The 24671-nt window shown below is 44.0% G+C and overlaps 1 protein-coding gene across 1 annotated transcript in view; it reads left to right on the forward strand.

Moving 5' to 3' along the window:
* Positions 1 to 24671, forward strand: part of LOC122795950 (enoyl-[acyl-carrier-protein] reductase, mitochondrial-like) — a 688493-nt gene that overhangs the window by 52515 nt on the left and 611307 nt on the right. The gene's annotated exons all lie outside the window — the stretch shown is intronic.

The raw sequence follows: 24671 nt of genomic DNA on the forward strand, positions 1-24671 counted from the left end.
AGAGAGAGGATGATTGATTATATTTATGACATTCATATATTGTGAATGTTCGATTATATTTATGACATTCATATATAGATATAGATATAGATATGCCAAAGAACCACAAAGAAGAACTAAATAACTAACAAATCTCTAAGACCTGGAAAAAAAGAACTGAGACAACCAGGTGTTGAGCACTTTTGTTCTTTAATGGATATAAGAACTTCTTCAGAAAAAAAACAAAGAATGAAGTAAAGCCTTGTTGTGCCTCTCTTTAAAAACAAAAACAGCCAATAAGCATAATTTATAAACAATGTAGCAAAATAAAACCACAGTCGCCAATGATAAACAGATATGTAATGCAGTAGGTGGAGTGCACCTGTACCATCACAAAGCAAATTTAATATTCAAGTTTTCATTAATGCCTGGAGAAGCTTCAACATTCAAAGCAGCTGCCATTTCAATTCTCGCACTAAGAGTTTCAGTGTCACATAAAAAGGAATCAAGTTGTTCCAGTACAATAAACTTAAAAGTTTGAAATCCATTACAAAGTAAACTGTTTACCAAGTGCATTCCTTTGATTGTTATGCCTGATTGCTAACTGCTTTTTTATCTGGTCTGATAATTTCCTGTAGTTTTACCAACATAAAAGAACCCACATGTGTTACAAATACCAGCATAAACAACATTGCTACTTTGGCAGTTATAGTATCTATAAAAAAACACTTTAACATTACAATGTCTGAAAAAATATTCTGTTCCTGTTCGAATTTGTTTGCAAGTGACAAACCCACAACAAGAAAACATACCTGGGTGCTTGTTTCTATTTTCAGAGTCTTTAATCAAATATGGTTTATCATTCTTTTAAAAAGAGCTGCAAACAGTTTTGTTTTTTAAAAGAAATGCTCGGGCTGTTTCCCAGAGCTGAAGCAAGTTCTCTGCAGATTGTAATAATGTTCCAGTTTTTAGAAATAACATTTCTAATAGAAAACATATCTACACTAATCGGTAGTGGAAAGCTAAGTGTACGGTCATTATTGGAGTCCCTTAATTGTTTAGGTTCAAAGCAAAACCTAAGGATAGGTCTGAATCTAGTAGCACGTGTTAAACAAATATTAGCAGAAATGTTCTCCATGAGCTGTCTGGGATAGTTTCTGTGTATAAATAACTACTTAAGAAAATTACACTCTTGCAGGGAAACATTATCATTACTTACTAAATGAGACAGCCTAACACATTTGATTACAGTGAGTCAGCAACCAGAGTGATCTCTGTGTCCAGGAACTGGACAGTAGAACCATACCCTAAAATAACAAAACTAAGAAAATAAATGCTATTAGACAGAGTCCAAATAAATGAATGTAGTTCACCTCTGGACCCCTGCCAAATAAAAAATATATTGTCAATATAACAATGATACATTTTACTTTAGTTTTCTCAAAAACAGGCAAATGAACCAACGTGTGCATTTCCCATGCACTCAAAACTAAGTTAGCATATGCAGGGGCAATTTTTGACCCCATGGCAACTCCTCTTATCTGCTGATAGGATTTCCCATTAAAGTAGAAGACATTGTTACACAGGACCATGGACACAAATTTACAAAAAGTATCTATCTTAGCACTAGAGAATGTAGTATGTTCTGTCAAGAAAAAGCAAATCATTGCTAGACCTTCTTTGTGTGGAATGTTAGTATATAAAGATTCAATATATGGAGTTACTAACATCCAGTTCATGTCTATGGTATCAAGCAAGAAGAGCTAATGGAGAAATGTCCAAGAATCGCGTAAAAAAATGGAGTAGCTTGCACAGCAGGGTTCAGCACTGAGTCAATGTAATCAGCAATATTCTCCATTTTAGATTTTCTTTTAGACACAATCCCCAGGATTCAGCAAGCCCTGCACAGTGTGCAGGACTAGTGCAAGAGCTCCAGCAGGCAATATGTTTGCCGTGCAATCCAGGAATAAGCTGTAGGGGCATGCACGAGTGCTCCTGCATTAGTCCTACACAGACTCAGCCCCTGTATGCATATCACCCCATTTGCATGTGAAATTCATGCAAATGAGGTGAATTTGTGATCCAGGAAGCTGGAAGGCAGCCATGCAGGACTAGTGTAATCTGTAGAAATGTACTCGGCCAGTAACCGAGTACATTTCTGCAAACTACAAAACGGAGCCATGACAGCTCCAAATAAAGGGTGGATATTATGTAGAAAGCATGCCAATGGCCAAATATATGGCCATTGTCATGGAAAACAGTTGCAAAAATAAAAAAAAAAAACAACTTTTAATTTTTTTTAGCTGATCTCGGTTGTTTACGGGATCAGGCGAAAAATAAGAAAAAAAAACTAAAATAAGCATTCTACCCAAAATCACTATTTTGGCATTATACTCAATGGTAGGCAGAAGACAACATGGCCAGTGAATAGTGGTTGCTATTGGGGGAGGCTCAGTGTGGGACTAGTAACTATGCATCAGCAAGCAATCCTATGCAAATGAGGGAAATGATACTGAATCCCAGATTTCCCCTGCATGCAGGTCAGCACCCAACAGTGTAAGAGCAGGAATAGCTTGGTGCAAGCCTAGGAGTTAGCTACCATCATAAGGGGGTGTATCAGGCATACTGTAAGCAGATTCGAGCCCTGTGGCTCGGGTTTGCCCTTAGCTTAGCAGAGCTGAGCAAGGGGGTGTGTCTGAGGCTGCCTAACATTCTTTACATTGCCTAAGCAGGTGTGCGCGCCGAGCACAGGGTTTAAAGGGAAAAAAAAGTAAACCAGGAAATAGCAGCTCTGTGCACATTTGAGCACTGGGTTTGCACGGCATGCCACCAGGCTTAAACAGGAAGGCAATGGGAAGGGAAAACAGCAGTAGGAAGGTAATCAGGGAGAACTTGCATAGCTGGCAGGTGAAATGTATCAGAATCAGCCAATTACACAGGCAGCAGACTAGTCCAGCACAGAACACTACTACAAACTATACAAACACCTTTTCCTCTGGTTTTCCCACACACTCTACACCACCGGTGTATGCAAGCGGGGATATTTTAACAAACAAAAACAACAAAATGATAGGGACTGCAGTAGCTATCATACAACAACATGTGGAAGAGGCTGAGGGTGGTGAGGATGAGAATGCTGTCAATCAACCCACAGTGAGGAGATGGAGAAGAGTGTACAGACCCAGGGTAACCTACCAGGGGCTACATGAGCTGGAGATAGTGGAGTGCTATAGGATGGACAGGGACCTCCTACAGCAACTTGTGAGTTGTGCTGGCCATGCCTCACACACAGAACTAACGGAGGGGAACCCATCCTAGTGGATACCAAGGTATTGGTAGGCCTAAGAATAATAGCTACAGGTACCTTCCAAAGGCCAACTGGGGCTATCATGGAGATCTCACAGGCATCAGCATCCAGACTACTCCACCAGTTCCTGGATGCCATGTCAGCACATGCCGGTGAGCACATATATTTCCCCAACACCCATGAGGCATTGGCCAGCAATATGCATCTCTTCCACCAAATAGCAGAATACCCTGAGGTAGTGGGTGCTATAGACTGCACACACATACGCATCAAAGCACCACCCATCAACTGTCAGGTCATGTGTGATGCCCAGGGCATAATAATGAACGTGTGTGCTGGCTACCCTGGAAGCTATCATGATTTCCACATCTGGAATCTGATGCAGCTATAACAGAGATTTGCCAATGGGGACATCCCTTACAGTCACCTAGTGGGGGATGCTGGTTATGCACTGGAGCAATGGCTGATGACACCCATCAGAAATGTACACACACCCGAACAAAAACTCAATAATGAGGCACACACACAGACCAGAATTATAATAGAGCATGTGTTTGGGATGCTCAAGTCACAGTTCCGGTGCCTGGACACATCCGGTAGAACCTTGCAGTACTTACCAGCTACATGTACTCAAATTGTCATCATATGTGCCATGCTACACAATATGATCCTGTGGAAACAGCTGCAGCTGGAACAGCATGGGGCAGGGCTACACAGCCCCCCACCATTGCCAAGGTCTGCACAGGCACAGAGTGACTCGGATGAGGAACAACCTGAGCCTGCCCCAGTAGGCAGAAGGAGGCATTCCCAGTATGCCCTGGCCTTTGGCAAAGAGGCAACGCATAGCACATACACTGACACAGGAGGGACCCAGGGAATGACACCTCTCTCTGGCTCACACATACAGTAAAAGGGATGCCAAACATGACACTACCTGTGCTCAACCATGTGTAGGGAGTGTACTATGTGCATCCGACATAGGCAGCCCTCCAGCACCATCCTCAATACTGGCACACCCACAAGGTAAGTCACTCACGTTACCAATTGCTGAATGGAGTAGTATGTGTTGTTACCTGTATCACTGGTATGGATGTGAGCATGCAAGGGAATTGGGTGGCTGAATGGGATGCCAGCAGATAGTAGACACCTATAGTGGCAGCATGAGATCTGTAGCAAATACTGGTGTCACCATAGTAGCCAGTACTACACATGGTGATAAAGCCCACTGCAGGAAATATGCTGGGCCACATGTGGGTCCATATGACACACACATGCCAGTCAGGGAGGTTCACATACCCAACAACAGTCTCAGCCAGCAGGACAGGTGTAGACAAACACAGTCAAAGGCTGTGCTAAGGCCTCTGAATGATTCCTATGGGTAACCCCCCCCCCCCCAGGCCTACACATACAGACTACATCAGGTCAGGCAGTGGGATATTAGTTCCGAAGGGTAGGATGTCAGAAACTAATGTGTAGGTCAATCACACCTAAGACCTGTAGTACACTGATATGCCTCTAGTCAGCATGTTAGGTTAGAAAACAGAATAAAATGGAGTACCTGACATACCAGTACAGTCATAGCAAATGTGTACAAGTTTCAGGTATGCCCCCCAGTCCTGTGTAGCAATGTAAAAACAGTCAGGCGTGCCCCACCCCATATCCTATGTAGACATGTAGTAACAGTCAGATGTGCCCCCCAATCCTAATTAGAAATGTAGTAACAGTCAGGTGTGCCCCTCCCACTCCCGTGTAGCAATGTAGAAAAAGTCAGGTGTGCCACCCATATCCTATGTAGACGTAGAAACAGTCAGGTGTGCCCACCAATCCTATGTAGACATGTAGAAACAGTCAGGTGTGCCCCCCCAATCCTGTGTAGCAATGTAGAAACAGTTAAGTGTGCCCCCCAAACCTATCTAGACATGTAGTAACAGTCAGGTGTGCCCCCCCAATCCTAAGTCGAAATGTAGTAACAGACAGGTGTGCCCCACATATGCAGGGGCCATTTTTGACCCCGTGGCAACTCCTCTTATCTGCTGATAGGCTTTCCCATTAAAGTAGAAGACATTGTTACACAGGACCATGGACACAAATTTACAAAAAGTATCTATCTTAGCACTAGAGAATGTAGTATGTTCTGTCAAGAAAAAGCAAATCATTGCTAGACCTTCTTTGTGTGGAATGTTAGTATATAAAGATTCAATATATGGAGTTACTAACATCCAGTTCATGTCTATGGTATCAAGCAAGAATAGCTAATGGGGAAATGCCCAAAAATCACATAAAAAATGGAGTAGCTTGCACAGCAGGGTTCAGCACTGAGTCAATGTAATCAGCAATATTCTCCATTTTAGATTCTCTTTTAGACACAATCCCCAGGATTCAGCAAGCCCTGCACAGTGTGCAGGACTAGTGCAAGAGCTCCAGCAGGCAATATGTTTGCCGTGCAATCCAGGAATAAGCTGTAGGGGCATGCACGAGTGCTCCTGCATTAGTCCTACACAGACTCAGCCCCTGTATGCATATCACCCCATTTGCATGTGAAATTCATGCAAATGAGGTGAATTTGTGATCCAGGAAGCTGGAAGACAGCCATGCAGGACTAGTGTAATCTGCAGAAATGTACTCGGCCAGTAACCGAGTACATTTCTGCAAACTACAAAACGGAGCCATGACAGCTCCAAATAAAGGGTGGATATTATGTAGAAAGCATGCCAATGGCCAAATATATGGCCATTGTCATGGAAAACAGTTGCAAAAATAAAAAAAAAAACAACTTTTAATTTTTTTTTAGCTGATCTCGGTTGTTTACGGGATCAGGCAAAAAATAAGAAAAAAAAACTAAAATAAGCATTCTACCCAAAATCACTATTTTGCCATTATACTCAATGGTAGGCAGAAGACAACATGGCCAGTGAATAGTGGTTGCTATTGGGAGAGGATCAGTGTGGGACTAGTAACTATGCATCAGCAGGCAATCCTATGCAAATGAGGGAAATGATACTGAATACCAGATTTCCCCTGCAGGCTAGTCAGCACCCAACAGTGTAAGAGCAGGAATAGCTTGGTGCAAGCCTAGGAGTTAGCTACCATCATAAGGGGGTGTATCAGGCATACTGTAAGCAGATTGGAGCCCTGTGGCTCGGGTTTGCCCTTAGCTTAGCAGAGCTGAGCGAGAGGGTGTGTCTGAGGCTGCCTAACGTTCTTTACATTGCCTAAGCAGGTGTGCGCGCCGTGCACCGAGTTTAAAGGGAAAAAAAAGTAAACCAGGAAATAGCAGCTCTGTGCACATTTGAGCACTGTGTTTGCACGGCACGCCCCCAGGCTTAAACAGGAAGGCAATGGGAAGGGAAAGCAGCAGTAGGAAGGTAATCAGGGAGAAATTGCATAGCTGGCAGGTGAAATGTATCAGAATCAGCCAATTACACAGGCAGCAGACCACCCCAGCCCAGAACACTACTACAAACTATACAAACACCTTTTTCTCTGGTTTTCCCACACACTCTACACCACCGGTGTATACAAGCAGGGATATTTTAACAAACAAAAACAACAAAATGATAGGGACTGCAGTAGCTATCATACAACAACATGTGGAAGAGGCTGAGGGTGGTGAGGATGAGAATGCTGTCAATCAACCCACAGTGAGGAGATGGAGAAGAGTGTACAGATCCAGGGTAACCTACCAGGGGCTACATGAGCTGGAGATAGTGGAGTGCTATAGGATGGACAGGGACCTCCTACAACAACTTGTGAGCTGTGCCGGCCATGCCTCACACACAGAACTAACAGAGGGGAACCCATCCTAGTGGATACCAAGGTATTGGTAGGCCTAAGAATTGTATCTACAGGTACCTTCCAAAGGCCAACTGGGGCTATCATGGGGATCTCACAGGCATCAGCATCCAGACTACTCCACCAGTTCCTGGATGCCATGTCAGCACAGGCCGGTGAGCACATATATTTCCCCAACACCCGTGAGGCATTGGCCAGCAATATGCATCTCTTCCACCAAATAGCAGAATACCCTGAGGTAGTGGGTGCTATAGACTGCACACACATACGCATCAAAGCACCACCCATCAACTGCCAGGTCATGTGTGATGCCCAGGGCATAATAATGAATGTGTGTGCTGGCTACCCTGGAAGCTATCATGATTTCCACATCTGGAATCTGATGCAGCTATAACAGAGATTTGCCAATGGGGACATCCCTTACAGTCACCTATTGGGGGATGCTTTTTATGCACTGGAGCAATGGCTGATGACACCCATCAGAAATGTACACACACCCAAACAAGAACTCGATAATGAGGCACACGCACAGACCAGAATTATAATAGAGCATGTGTTTGGGATGCTCAAGTCACAGTTCCAGTGCCTGGACACATCCGGTAGAACCTTGCAGTACTTACCAGCTACATGTACTGAAATTGTCATCATATGTGCCATGCTACACAATATGATCCTGTGGAAACAGCTGCAGCTGGAACAGCATGGGGCAGGGCTACACAGCCCCCCACCATTGCCAAGGTCTGCACAGGCACAGAGTGACTCGGATGAGGAACAACCTGAGCCTGCCCCAGTAGGCAGAAGGAGGCATTCCCAGTATGCCCTGGCCTTTGGCAAAGAGGCAACGCATAGCACATACACTGACACAGGAGGGACCCAGGGAATGACACCTCTCTCTGGCTCACACATACAGTAAAAGGGATGCCAAACATGACACTACCTGTGCTCAACCATGTGTAGGGAGTGTACTATGTGCATCCGACATAGGCAGCCCTCTAGCACCATCCTCAATACTGGCACACCCACAAGGTAAGTCACTCACGTTACCAATTGCTGAATGGAGTAGTATGTGTTGTTACCTGTATCACTGGTATGGATGTGAGCATGCAAGGGAATTGGGTGGCTGAATGGGATGCCAGCAGATAGTAGACACCTATAGTAGCAGCATGAGATCTGTAGCAAATACTGGTGTCACCATAGTAGCCAGTACTACACATGGTGACAAAACCCACTGCAGGAAATATGCTGGGCCACATGTGGGCCCATATGACACACACATGCCAGTCAGGGAGGTTCACATACCCAACAACAGTCTCAGACAGCAGAACAGGTGTAGACAATCACAGTCAAAGGCTGTGCTAAGGCCTCTGAATGATGCCTATAGGTAACCTCCCCCCCAGGCCTACACATACAGACTACATCAGGTCAGGCAGTGGGATATTAGTTCCGAAGGGTAGGAAGTCAGAAACTAATGTGTAGGTCAATCATACCTAAGACCTGTAGTACACTGATATGCCTCTAGTCAGCATGTTAGGTTAGAAAACAGAATAAAATGGAGTACCTGACATACCAGTACAGTCATAGCAAATGTGTACAAGTGTCAGGTGTGCCTCCCCAATCCTGTGTAGCAATGTAAAAACAGTCAGGCGTGCCCCCCCCCATAGCCTATGTAGACATGTAGTAACAGTCAGATGTGCCCCCCCCCAATCCTAATTATAAATGTAGTAACAGTCAGGTGTGCCCCTCCCACTCCCGTGTAGCAATGTAGAAAACATCAGGTGTGCCCCCCATATCCTATGTAGACGTAGCAACAGTCAGGTGTGCCCACCAATCCTATGTAGACATGTAGAAACAGTCAGGTGTGCCCCCCCAATCCTGTGTAGCAATGTAGAAACAGTTAAGTGTGCCCCCCAAAACCTATGTAGACATGTAGTAGCAGTCAGGTGTGCCCCCCCAATCCTATGTAGAAATGTAGTAACAGATAGGTGTGTCCCCCATTTCCGTGAAGCAATGTAGAAACAGTCAGGTGTGCCCCCCAATCCTATGTAGCAATGTAGAAACAGTTAGGTGTGCCCCCCAAAACCAATGTAGACATAAAACAGATGTGCCTCCCCCAATCCTATGTAGAAAAGTAGAAATTGTTAGGTGTGCCCCCCCATCAGATGTACACATGTAGTAGGAACAAGCAGGTGTGACCCCTCGCCCTATCCTATGTAGACATGTAGTAACAGTCAGGTGTGCCCCCCCAATCCTATATAGAAATGTAGTAGCAGTCAGGTGTGCCCCCCAATCCTGTATAGCAATATAGAAACAGTTAGGTGTGCCCCCCAAAAAATGATGTAGATATGTAGTAACAGTAAGGTGTGCCCCCAATCCTATGTAGAAAAGTAGAAATGGCCTGGTGTGACCCCCCAGTCTGATGTACACATGTAGTAACAAGCAGGTGTGCCTCCCCCCAATCCTATGTAGACATGTAGTAACAGTCAGGTGCCCCCCAATCCTATGTAGAAAAGTAGAAATGGTCTGGTGTGCCCCCCAATCCGATGTACACATGTAGTAGTAGCAAGCAGGTGTGCCCCCCCAAGCCTACGTAGACATGTAGTAACAGTCAGGTGTGCCCCCCCCCAATACTATGTAGAAATGAAGTAACATGTATGTGTAGGTATAATACCAGTGGAGCACAGATGCCCAGAGGTGGTTGAGGTAGCAGGATAGATTGTAGCATTTGTACAATATGCAGGTATGTGTGTGTTAGGCTGGTGTGTGTTTCATATTGTGTGAGAGTCGACAGTATGCATCATACCTCTCAACCTGGAAACATCAAAAATCTGGACAAGGCCCATGAAAAATAGGTACAAATCTGTATGCTGATTAACATAACATTTGCATACATAATTATCTAACCACACCCACTCCTATAGGATTGTGGGATACCAACTTTTAAATGCAAACTGAAGAACAGGCAACCAAAATATTGCACCAGAGTCCCCCTGCAGCCATTCCAATGTCCCATTACCTGGCTATTTTGCCCATTTACCATAAACACTAATGTGTGCATAGTGCTTTACTAATACAATGATTATTTGGATTTTATTTTTACGTTTTACAGCCCAATGCACAAACACCAACAAAACACTGTCTCACAATGAAAATAGACTTGGCATTAAAACACCTCTGCCCTTGAAACTCGCATTCATTGAAACAGCATTGAAACCCACACCACATTCAAAGAAAATGCATTTAGCCAGTGGTGGATAAAGATTAACTTTAGGCTGTTTTCAAATCAGTGACCCCTTGCACACAAAACAAGAAACATACATGTTTTCTTTGATACACCTTCCTGCCTTTATTAAATTATATTCCTTGTATAATACAGCACACTTGTTAGACAGAGCTCATTTTAAATTTATTGTTTGAACATTTTTCCAGTAAGCTGTAGGCAATGAAACAAAGTGCATGAACCACTAATGACAAAACTGCCCGATTCAGAGCATTTCCATCATAAAAGTCTACTTCCAGTGTGCCCACACACCCACACTATAAATAGAATGACAGTAGTGTAAGCCATAGCATCTTGCACAGCTTCTTGCACTTATTTTCAATTTAAGTTTTTTTTGGGGGGGGTACAAAAGGACAAAAACCAGGGACACATTTTAAACATTGCTTGTATAATTTTGGAAAATTGCTAGAATAAAATGTTGTGTTACCACCATGCATTTAACTCGCAAGTCTCAAACTCAGGACCCTGTACACTACATTCAGAGCAACATACCACTATGCCAAATCAGCAGTTTCATGAAAAACAGGAAGACTGAAACTTAAATGGCTGTCATCTAGTGAATTCAGTTCTCAGTTCTCACCATAGCTCTCAATGTCTCTGTACAAAAAACCTGGACAAAGCCAGTAATGGGGGAATACAAATCCAGTTCTCACTTCTCACAGTAGCTATCTCAACTCTTAGCACAAAAAACCTGGACAAAGCCAATAATGGGGGAATACAGCCCCAAAATTGGGACAAATCTTAAATACCAATCTTATAAACTTAGAAAATTGCTAGAATAAAAGGTTTTGTGTTACCATTTATTTTCTGAAGAATATGAAGTCGGAAATTCAAATGCCTGTCATTATTTAATGAATTCAATCCTGCACTGCAGTGATTTTCCACAAAAATCCTGAAAACCACAGATTTTATGAGGAGCAGTCTCAGATGAAAAATATGAGGAACAAATTTACAAGTGGTGATGGCTAGGGACTTTAGGCTCTTTTTACCCTGTACCTAAGGTACAGGGTTTGAGCCCGAGTACCTCTAGCCACCAGGTGTATTACAACGGGGGCATTTTCACACATACACACAGCATTGCTTAGAAGGTTGGATTATCCCAAGTCAAATATATTTAGGGAGAATACTTAACAATGGGTCATGCATTATTTATGTTGTTTTAATAAGCTCATCTTTGCTACTTTTATAAGAACTACTAGACACACATCTGTTTTACTGGGTGATCTGACAGCTGTGATTTGGATGTCACTTTCACATTTTGCAGCTGCAGTTTGCAAGAGTCAGACCCAGTTCTACAGGATATAGCAACCATTGCTTTAACAACTAAGATGATCTGTGAACCCACTGACAATCTAGGAACTTGCACAGCTCTTTGAAAGTAACGACCAAATATAACCTTGTGGTTGACATTAGATCTCTATCTCTCAAGATGTGTATGTGTGTGTGTGTGTGTGTGTGTGTGTGTGTGTGTGTGTGTGTGTGTGTGTGTGTGTGTGTGTGTGTGTGTGTATATATATATATATATATATATATATATATATATATATATATATATATATATATATATATTTATATATATCTACTTGTTGAACTGCTAAGCCCAATGGACACAACTGTCAATTTATTGGGTTTGCCTGTCTTAAGAGATGACTAAATTAAAAAATATATTATTCTATCTACTCTATCTCCAGGTAGTTTAATCTTAGCAGATTTAGGATTTTAGCTAAGGCAAGTCATAGTAAAAAAAAAATAAGAAAAAAAAAGATTAAATGTCTCAAACAGAATATGAAAATAGGCATTTTCCTCCATATTATTTATTTTTTCATTTGTTTCCCGATTTCTCTTCTCGTCTTTCTTTCTTTTTTTCAGAAAGTTGTTTCCTAGAAGAACTGACCTGTTCTCATCTATTGTCTTGAGATTTCAACAGTCTTGACTTTGACTGCATTCATGTGTTCCCTAGAATTTGTATGTTTTCAACACCTGGGAGTAGACTGCTTTTTAAGTATGCTATTAATCTCTGTTTGCTAAAAACATTCACTTGGCTCGGAAACAACCCTGCCTTCATGCTTACTGCAATGGAAGACAATGATTAGCAACGATGATGCTGACAGAGAATTCCCTGAAGTGAACTACTCCTGTCAAACCAGTATTTACAACGGTTTCCCCCTAAACAGATAAATCAAACAATGAAAAGTAGTGCATAAATGCTTTAAAAGAAAGTCTTCAGTTCAAAAAGAGTTGACAGGCTTTAAAATGCAAAATACAAGAAAAATTTTGCCTGGAAATTATATACTGCTGTAAAGTCACTTGCATTAATGAGAAATTTGTTTAGATTGTGAAAAGTGAGTATCGCAAAGGCAATAATACCTCAGCAATGCATTATCAGTCATACTTTCCATAATCACAAACACACACACACACACACACACACACACACACACACACACACACACACACAACTTTCTGAACATAATATTTTTCAGCACTCACCAGCCCTTCATTCGAGCCTTCATACCTTAAATCCTTGCTGGTTCGTTCCCCAGCCCTCTGCTTGAGGCGAGCCTTCATACCTTAAATCCTTGCAAACCCGGCTTGTTCATTCCCCAGCCCTCCGTTTGAGCCTTCAAGTTCATACCTTAAATCCTTGCAAACCCAGCTGGTTCATTCCCGCTTGCAAAAGCCTTTGAACCAGCCGGAAATACTTGCACCGTGAGCTCCATTCCGACAGGCTTGTAGCCCTGGCAAGCTGATGTCATCAGGCACGCGATGACGTCAGCAAAAGCATGAAAAATTAAAAAAAATAAAGAAACAAAAATCGGAAATGAAGGGGTGCCACTCGGGAATCATATTACCCCATTACTGGGACCCCAAAACTCGGTAAAAAACGAGTAATTCGGGACAGTTGGGAGGTATGGTATGCATGCATGTTGAAGTTTGAACTGGTGGCTATTGCCCACTATTGTCGATGACAGGGCCAAGTCCTCACAACTGCAGTGCCAAAGACAATCCCCACCAGTATAACACATGCTAGGAGTAAGCCATTGTAAATGTATGGTGGAATTGTACATACCGGTATGCATCACATTATCTGGGCCTGTAGTAGAGAATACTGGTGTCGTCTGGCCGAACACTTGCATATCACAAAGGTGATAAGACTGATGTATTGGGGAACAGCTGATGTACCTGTACATGCCAGCATAACTGGAATTCCCCATGCATATCTATGAGTCAGATACAAGTAGTGTCCATAGCACACATGCACCCAGCTCACCCAAACACCACCCACAGGTACCTCTCTGGTCGTATCCCTGCTGTTGGGAATGGGTACAATATGACCCCCACCTGTGTATGGCAATAGCAAAAGAATGCAGCATGCAGTGCAGGTGTCCCATGCAGGTGTGTCCCTAGCTGTAGGTAGCACCCTGCCAGCATCCACACCACCTGATCAATACTGATAGAAAGTATTGGCATGAACACCTAGCACACCTACCCTGTCACCCCAGGGGAATATACTGTATGGTGGTCTGGGACTGTAGGACTGACAGAATGCAATGGCCTGCCACAGCTGGCCTGCATCACCACCAAATGGCCTACAGGCCTCTGCCAAAGGCCTGTGTCTCACATGTACTGCCAATGCATGTTATGTCATGGACACCCAAATAACAACATAACACACTCCACATAAGCCATATGCAAGGCCATGTGGACAAACCACAGTAACATGTCCACCATGTCCCACTGCATGAACTGTGGACCAACACCAAAACACAGCTGTGATGAGGTGATAACCTTAGGAAAAGTATCAGAGAATGTATGCATAATGTATGGAAGAGGATAGAATAATAGAGGGGGGTGGGAGCATGGGCAGCATGGAATGTGCAAGGTCCAACACACAGCTGTGTGCACACACTATCCCTGGCTGCAAACACATAAATGGGTGGCTACAAACCTGCCTGTACACCACAATAGGGGTAATGTCCTGACTTATGACCCCTGCCTCTGGGTAACCTGTGTGAATCTGTACAGCTGTGAGGTATTGCCACAGCAAGATAAGGCCATACTGTCATGTCGATGGATGTACAAGTATGGGATCCTCTGCCAGCACTGTACCAAGGTGCTGAACTGGATACACAGACCCAGCAGCAAGTGTCTGCAGCTCCCCCTCCAGAATGGCATAACTTTCCATGAATATGTAGGCATTTGCCCACAATACTGGACACAGCTGCATTCACCCTTGTTCCCCAGGACATCACTGTGAGCAAGAATGTCCACCTGACAGTACTTGAGGACATAAAACATCACAGTGTATAACAGTACACATGTCTGAATATCTCTGCTAACACCAGTACCATGTAGCAGAAGCAGCACAGACACAATCACCTACAGTACACACTATCCCTTGCACAGTTTGTCCCCATATTGCCAAATGATCTACAGATACCCTGCAGAAACAGTTTGCTACCTGTAGGTGTACAACACAAAGGTCTGCACTGGAGTACAAACTACCTGGAATGGATCCACACATTCAATACAGAAGGGCATACTGGGCATGCTCACACACTTAAACAAATGAAGCCCATGTCTGCAAACAACAGTGGACCATACATATCTGACAGTTGCAGATGTTAGTGCATACACTCCTCAGTATGCACCAGTCATGCTTTGCACACACATTGGATAGGAATACAGACATATATCCAAGGACAACACACTATAATATGCCAAAAGTAGACATACATAGATGTGTGGAAGAGAGTGACTGTGACAAAGAGCCATCCATCATGAGGCCTGTCCCACACAGCCAAATGGCTACAACCACATGATGTGTAAATGTCACTCACTGTAGAAATTAGCCACTGGTATCCATCAGCATTACAGACTATGTGGTGCAAGTGCTAGCTGTGCAACATGACTGTACAAGGCAGTAGTCATCTAGCAGCTGTATACACATACCTGCAGAATATAACCCTGTGTGTGCCTGCATGTGGTGTGTCAACCTCTAGATGAATGGGTTATGGCCCATGCACACACACTGCCCTCCCCATAGCCCTACTATGACAAGCCTGCTGATGTCATCCACTTTGAAATACACCTTTGGGAATAGAGTAGCCCAGTAATCTCTGTGGCACATCCTAAAACTGTGTAATGCTGTAGTGTGATAAACTAGTTAGGTAGGAGTTCTAATCCCAGACATGGCAACTGTGTGTGTGTGTGTGTGTGTGTGTGTGTGTGTGTGTGTGTGTGTGTGTGTGTGTGTGTGTGTGTGTCTGTGTAGGGAGCAATGCATTTTAGGCTAGTCACACTCACTACAATTCAAATGCCCTACTTTGGCAAGGCTGCTGATGTCATTCACTGTGAAATACACCTTTGGGAAAGGTGTAGCCCAGTAATCTCTGTGGTGCATCCTATAACTGTGTAATGCTGTAGTGTGATAAACTAGTTAGGTAGGAGTTCTAATCCCAGACATGGCAACTGTGTGTGTGTGTGTGTGTGTGTGTGTGTGTGTGTGTGTGTCTGTGTAGGGAGCAATGCTTTTTAGGCTAGTCACACTCACTACAATTCAAATGCCCTACTTTGGCAAGGCTGCTGATGTCATTCACTGTGAAATACACCTTTGGGAAAAGTGTAGCCCAGTAATCTCTGTGGTGCATCCTATAACTGTGTAATGCTGTAGTGTGATAAACTAGTTAGGTAGGAGTTCTAATCCCAGACATGGCAAGTGTGGATGTGTGTGTGTCTTTGTCTGTGTAGGGAGCAATGCTTTTTAGGCTAGTCACACTCACTACAATTCAAATGCCCTACTTTGGCAAGGCTGCTGATGTCATTCACTGTGAAATACACCTTTGGGAAAGGTGTAGCCCAGTAATCTCTGTGGTGTGTCCTATAACTGTGTAATGCTGTAGTGTGATAAACTAGTTAGGTAGGAGTTCTAATCCCAGACATGGCAACTGTGTGTGTTTGTGTGTGTGTGTGTGTGTGTGTCTCTGTCTGTGTAGGGAGCAATGCTTTTTAGGCTAGTCACACTCACTACAATTCAAATGCCCTACTTTGGCAAGGCTGCTGATGTCATTCACTGTGAAATACACCTTTGGGAAAGGTGTAGCCCAGTAATCTCTGTGGTGCATCCTATAACAGTGTAATGCTGTAGTGTGATATAGTACTTTGGTAGGGGTTCTATTCCCACACATGGCAAGTGTGGATGTTTGTGTGTGTGTTTCTATGTCTGTGTAGGGAGCAATGCTTTTTAGGCTAGTCACACTCACTACAATTCAAATGCCCTACTTTGGCAAGCCTGCTGATGTCATTCACTGTGAAATACACCTTTGGGAAGGAGTACTCCAGTAATCTCTGTGGTGCATCCTATAACTGTGTAATGCTGTAGTGTAATAAACTAGTTAGGTAGGAGTTCTAATCCCAGACATGGCAGGTGTGTGTGTCTGTGTTTGTCATTCATATCCTGTGTGGAGGTGGCTGTGAGTGTGTAACAACTGGACTCATTGTGGAGTGGGTTTTGCAAATTTCTTATATGGTGGCCCTATTATATGTCACAATGTCCACCTTACAAGGATAACAGATGTGAAATAGCTGAGAGGCTGGGGTGGCAATCCATACCCCTACATGTGACATCAAGGCCTGGTGAACAAAGTTAGCAACCCTTGTATTACACAGAGAACACTCTCAACCCATGTCTCATACACAAACACACTTGCCTAGGCAACAACTGCTATGTTGGTAGTACCCTGCATATTGCCCACAGATAGTAACCATGGTGTGATTGCAGTGGACTACAGAGGGCATGGCACCCTGTCCATCAGTAAAATATGCATGTACATGCAGACAGTGTGCCTTCACTATGCTCCCCACTGGATGCCTGCAACACCTGTGGTGCCATCAAATGTGACCCACAAAGGACATACCATGCCTTATACACATGCCCTGTATGGACAGATGCCACTGACACCAGGGAATACCTGTATCATGCTATCAATGTAGGTGCAGGGTCAACCTGCTGTCCATTACCTGTTCCCAGCACATGAGGCCAGGACAGGCACATCTGATTATAACAATCTGTGTACACAACATGGGCCAGACACCCCAGGTACAGTTCCACATGTCACTGTACATGCATGTGGGATGTGTGCACATCCCAGACAGCATCCATGTCATGGACTAAAGAACACATACATGGCAAGCATTGAACAGCAATGGCCACACACAATAGTTACCCAGGTGACTGGATGGTGAATACAATACCCACCTGTGTGGGCCAATCCAGACACTACACCCCTGAGCCACACTGCAGACCATTGTCATGTGGCCTGATGCCAAGGTATACCCTTCACCTAGCCTTGTATAGCCTTCTGGCACAGTCAACCACTACACACCCATGAAGCAATGCATGCATGCATGTCAGTACTGGCACCCTGTGTCTGTGTGTGTGGTGTATGATGCTTTTGACCACATTCACACTCACTACAACCCCCATTGGCATACTGAAGCATGCTGTCTGATGTCAGACACCTCCACATACCCTTTGCCCATATAACCTCTGGATAACCCCTGTGGTGCATGTGATACCTGCACAGTACTGTATTGTGGCAAACTAACTAGTGAGGAAGTGTATTCCTGACCCTGCCAAGTGTGTCAATGTGTGTGAGTCCCTGAGAGAGTGTGGCTGTGTTGATGCTGACACCTGTTCATGTGGACAGGCATGTGTACTACACCTACTGTATCGCTACCATATCACTGTTGCAGATGTCACTCACCATCACATATATGTTTGGAGAGCTCCTCAACATGTAAGCTATGTGGCACATCCAATAACTGCATAGACATGTGATAGCAATACATAGTCAGTCAGGGTTTGATACCCTGTACTGGTAGGTGTGTGACACAAACATGCTTAGGTTTTACTCTCCCACCCTCCCTGACTTACTTTTGCCTCTGTCTGCCTCTCTCACTCCCTCTCTGGTGGATGTGGAGAACTACACCTGCTTTGCTTAGGCAGCAGCATGTGTTTTGTAAGTGATGCTCATGATCAGCTGATGGCCTCTGCATGAATTGCAGCCCTCCTCTAGCTGATTGCATGTGGAACAGCTGTGGTAACATTCCCATAGCCAATTGCATGGAAACACACTCCAATATCTAGGAACATCATGTTGGTGTTGGGCCTTTTCATTCACTGTGAGCAGGACCTAGATCTGGTGTTTGGCAAACAGCATCACAGATGGATTGGGCATTTACCTCTAACAACATACACTGTGGAAACAGGCCAACACACAGGAGGGGATGTGCCTGACATGACTACAGAATGTAAGTGTTGCTATTCTGCATTTGGAGTAATGTTGGTTTAACAGGGTGTGTGTGGATATGGCTGGTCTACATGTTTTAATACCTGTCATGACAGTGCTATGTTTCTGAGGAAACCCCCATCTGTAGGGTCATCTGCAGACTGGGCAGTGTGTGGTGCCTTTTGTTTCTTGTGTTACTCACAGAGCACCTATCTGTGAACTGCAGAAGCATAGTGTGAGGATTGCAGTCAGTACATGGTGACAGCCATGAGAGTTACTGACTTCATATCCCTCATAGGACATATGTCACAACAAACCCTGTTACAACAGTAAATGTATGAGGTTATCACAGCAACATGTCAATATTGGCCCTGTGTTTGTGCCTCCAGCCACAACTCTGTCAACCTTTGTACATATGTCATGCAGTAAGAGGTGCATATGTTCTGTACACCATAATTTATTGACATCATATCTGATAACAAGCCAGTGAGATATCAGACTGCTACACATGTTATGTATAGTAGGGGTTATATTTGAGGACATAACCTGGGCATTCTGTGGTTGTGTGTACAGTACTGAGGTCTGTGTACTTATGGTGATTGTCGACAGTGTGTGTATTGTGAATATGTACCTTGGCCTGTGTACAGACTGTGGTAGATGTCATTGTTCTTGGTCCTGTTCTATCTGATGTTACATGCTGCTCCACTGTATGTTACCCTATCGGCTTACATGTTTGTAGGGCCAAACACACACATGTCCCATACCACAGACAGGCATCGGACCACACTGTGTAGTGGCCCAGTATATGTAGGGTTAGTGTGTGAGTGGCACATATGAGGATGGTGTTGATCAGATAGTCCATATACTGTAATATTACGCTAGCTTACCATATGTGGCTGTGGCTGTGTTCACATTGGTTGTGGTTATGCACTTTCACACAGGTGTCTGTTACTCTGTGCTGTGACATGCCTGTAGAGCCTGCTATATATGCAGGTACATGTGTATTCCCCATAAGAAATGTAGGCCAGTGTTGTGGCAGTCTGCCTGTAGCCTGCACAGTGCTTTGTTACATGCCTAGCAGCTTAGTGTACTTACCCAGTGTGATGTTATGTCCAGATACTTGCCAGATGTACTGCTGCCAGGCCACCATAACAGTCATGTATGTCAGACAAAGCAGTGGGATGCTGTACAGATGTATGTCACTAACTAGTGGGTAGTATGTGGCCATGGCACCTCTGTACCAGTGGTTATTATGTGTCAGGACAGACAGGGGTGTGTGAATGCATAACCTATGGGGGCAAATGTATACCAGTATTTACATGATATACCCATCTACATGGCTGTTAACATCCACATTGTCAGGCTTGGTCCACATGTCTTGCACTAAGGGGTTCTGTGTATACCTCTGGACTGACCAGAGTGTGTCAGACTGTCCACATTTATTGGCCATATCTCTGCTGTAGTCCACAGGATCATTACTGTGCTAGCAGTGGTACTGTACTATGATGTCCTTAGGATGTCTGTCAGTAGCCAATGGCACACATGTTAAAAGCAGATGTGACCTCCCACACACAACATGTCTGTGAAGACAACCCCTATTACAGTAGCAATAGTCTACATATATACCTGCAATACATACCTGACATCCCCTTGCACTAAGAGGTTGGGACTATTGGGGCTGAGGTAGGGCTCCACTCCATGTTCAGGACATATGGTGAACATATATGTATATATAATTATCCATATATCTATATAGATATATACACATATACATATCGACATACATAGATGGATATGTATATACATATATATATATATATATATATATATATATATATATATATATATATATATACATATAAACACTCAGATATATACATATACACAGCAATATATGTCTACACATATACAGATAGAGATACATATGCACATATACTTATGGATATCTACATATATATTGACAGTAATAGGTATATCAGAATAGATATGTATGCACATATAGTTATAGATATCTACATATATATCTACATAAATAGGCATATCTGTACACATAGGATGTGCATACATATATAGCTATATATACATATATCTATATATATATATATATATATATATATATATATATATATATATATATATATATATATGTACATATGAAGAGATGTACACATGGCCATATATATGTTGCACTATACAGATGTGTATACAGACATATGTATGAATATACATGTGTATGTACATGTAGACATATATCAACCTATTATATGTATATATCCATATTCCTGTCATGTGTAAACCTCACGGTTGTGTATACCCTCCCAGATGTATCTCACCATATGTATCTGCTATGTGTACATTATGATAAAACAACATATGTGATGCAACAGTCATATTAATAACAAGTACTACACAATTGTGGAAGTAAAGGCAATTGTTCAATACTAATCAATATGTGTATTGACAGATATATTGGAAAAACAACAGCTGTCTTCACAGTGGTCATGGTGTAGTGGTTAAGTGTTGTGACTATAGTGTACAGGGTCCTGGGTTCAAGACCTGCAAGGGCTGTTCATTTTGTTGCTGGGCAGAACAAGGGCTGTCAGATACAGAGTGGTTAAGGCAGTTTTGAGCAGCTTTAAGTGGGTTTGCATGGGTTTGCATGAAGCTAAGTGGTGCTAAGCTATGGGTAAATGTACGGGTGCTTACACAGTGTAGGCTTCACTTACCAGTGTGCAAATCAGCTTAGCTGTTATATTGCAGCAATGTTGATACCTGCTAAGCATGGCTTAGCCCTGGTAACCAGTTCACACCACCCAGTCTGATAACATAGCAGGGTAATGACATCTGTAATAAGTGTATGTAATGCCATGTACAATACATGTGCCTATGTGCTGTCATTACAGTAGCAAGGGGTGTGAGTGTCATGTGTGGGACACAGATGTATATGAGGCCTGTACAGCACTGTTATCCATGTGAATGTGTTACATACAGGGGTAGTAGCCCAGGGTACATGCTGTCACACTGGCATGTAGTGTATCATGGTGGTACTACTGTTGACAGTGCTTACCCAGGCAAGAGTAGAGTGCTAAATGTAGTACTGACAACAGGCACACCTGCAGGCATAGCTGGACTCTGAGGCCTCCCTGTTGTATCCCTGGTGTGTGAGCTGTGTCACAGTATATAACCCCTACTGGGTAATGATCCGACATGTGGAATGTAACTGTAGACTACCGTCTGTACAGCACATGTTAGTGAGGGCTTCTGACATGTAGTTATGGCATACATATTGTTGTCAAATGTCTATCTGTCAACACATTCATCCTACTGCATAGCTACTTGCCAAGCTGATGACTGTCAGTCCCTGTACAGATGTGCAGATGGCAGGTATCCAGCTGGGATATGTACAGGCAACCTAAGCTTGATTGACACTGACATGTCTGCCCAGCTGTGTAAGAACTGGCACATATAGGAGATAACACCCTGTATGCACCACATGCCATGGGTACCTCCACTACACTACCACAGTCAACAGAACATGCTTGGGTACAGGTCTCCATCACAGACACTAACCATGTGTTGTAATGCATGTTGCATACATGTCAACTTGATCACCTCAGTGGCCATGTGCAGGAGGCACCTGGAGGATTGGCTGATGCATGTCACTCTCACCCTGAGGGTCACCACAGTAGTGTCTGTCGATAGATTGCCTGCTGCCACATGGCAGGTGGCAGGATACCACTGTACACACAACCCCTACACAACCCATCTCTCCTTGGACAATAGCTAGGTACACAGCTATGACCACCTGCAGTGATGCACCCCAGTACTGACACATGTGTACATGTGCATGACTGAGTATAGCAGTGTCTGTGTGTTAGCACACCTGTACTTGGGAATTCCATGAGGGCCTTCACAACCACCACAACACCCATTGCCATAGTCAGTTGTGGCTGCTGCTGTATGGGACATTACATGTACCCTGTTAAGCTCCTCTCCATACTGGCTACATGAGCCTTGCAGTACCAGCACAACAGTGTTGTACAAATGGGTTGATAGGCATGGGATACCCATTGTGTTCTGGCAAGTGTGTGTATGTGTGCATGTCTGTATATCTGTAGGGTACAGCATTCTGAGGCCACATACTCCTATTACAATACCCATTGCCACACAGTAGTACAGATAGTGTTGTTGCTGCCCATAGGTGAGGCATGACAATGCAACACCCTACTATGCATGTGGCATGTGCATTAGATGCATATCCCTGTAGTACCACTGTTGGGATATACAATGGGTTGTATCGCAGTCATGGCCAATGTGTGATGGTGGGTATGTCAGAGTGTCATCATGGGTTTCAGGGAGTACAATATCCACTGGGGGATGTGGGTGCTGTGTACACTGTCATTACACCAAGGTACACCTGGTATATGTCCCATGTACCACATTATGGTTACCACTGTCACCATCAACCATACAGGTAACTGATACCACAATCCAGGCCAGTTATGCATGTGCTGTGTGCAGCCTACCTGTAACACATTGGACACATGGTCAAGTTAGTTAGCAGTGATAGGCCCAGGTCTCTCGGATGTGTGTCTGCCTGTTATGTGTCTGTTAATGTGTATATGAAGGTATGTCACACTATGTATTGTCCATATACACCCATTACATCCCCATTAGCATACTGTACATGTCTGGGGATGTTCTGCATGTAACATGTAACCTGGAACACACCTCACCCTAAATGCTGTGTGGTGTGTGCAATGAAAGCCACACACTTCAGTATCACTACATACCTAGGTAGGGTCTAGTCCCAGTGTTGCCAAGTAAGAGTGTGCATGTATGTGGATGGGTCTACATCAGGTTGCAGATTATACATGTCCCAGTGGGTCACCTGTCCATGTGGCACAGGCAATAACTGTTATACAAACCTGTGACATGTGTTCAACTGTACCCCAGATATGTCACAGCCATGGTGTCACCACAGTGCCATACCCCATTGTGGAATATGACTGCAGACCATCCTCATGCTGACACATGTACACCTACAACACAAATGGATAACATTATAGAGACCACAATCAACCAGTGTTACTAACAGCTATAATGCATCATTGCTGGATGGCTACACTACCTGACATATATGCATTACACTTTACTCCTTACAACATGTTACACTGCAGTACTGTGGTACACTGTAGTACAGTCACCATGTGCATCAGAACCATATTAGCCTGTCCCTGCATCGATGGTATGGATGACAGGGATGTGGCACAGGTATCATCATATGCACAGGGTGTGTTGTTGGTTTGCCAGAGGCCGAGGGTGGGCCATACATTTGACACCATGTGTGTGGGTGAGGGGTGTAATGAGGTGAACTGGGCATGGTGATGTGGTGTGTGTAGGTATGGGGTTGCCCTAGGTGTGTTTGTATAGTGTGTGGGTATGCATGCACACAGTTCTGCCATGTGGCTGCCCTACACAGGTGTTTATGGACAGCTGCAGACCATACCTGGCAGGGTGTGCAGTTCACTGCCTCTGGCCATGGACACATGGACTGTGCCTGCCAGGGGTTCCATGGGCATGTCCAGGTACAGGCCTCAATGTGCTACTCTCACCTGATGATGACAAATGTCTGCTGGAACCAGGTCCCTCCTGGGACTGGCCAGGACCATGTGCTCATGGCCTGCTGTGGTGTGGTGTGGACAGTGCCCCCACAGTGCCAGGGCTGGTACTGCCACTATGGGAGCCCCTTGGTGTCCTAGCATGTCCACGTTGACTGCCAGCTGTTGGCATTGCTGGCCTACATCCACACGGCCATCGCTGCACTCCCACCACATGTTCAAGCATGGACAGACCACGGTCGATGAGGGCCATCATCTCACCAGACCATCTATCCATGAGCTCAGTTAATGCATGGATGGCACCAGACAGTTCACGGAAGTTGTCACTTGCAGATGTGAGAGCAGCCCTCTGCAGCCTCAGGCCCTGTCTGGTGTAATGTTCCATATGTGCCTGCACCACCATG

This window comes from Protopterus annectens, chromosome 1.part0 (genome assembly GCF_019279795.1).
Source record: "Protopterus annectens isolate FY-2018-M chromosome 1.part0, PAN1.0, whole genome shotgun sequence".
Taxonomy (NCBI): Eukaryota; Metazoa; Chordata; order Ceratodontiformes; family Protopteridae; genus Protopterus; species Protopterus annectens.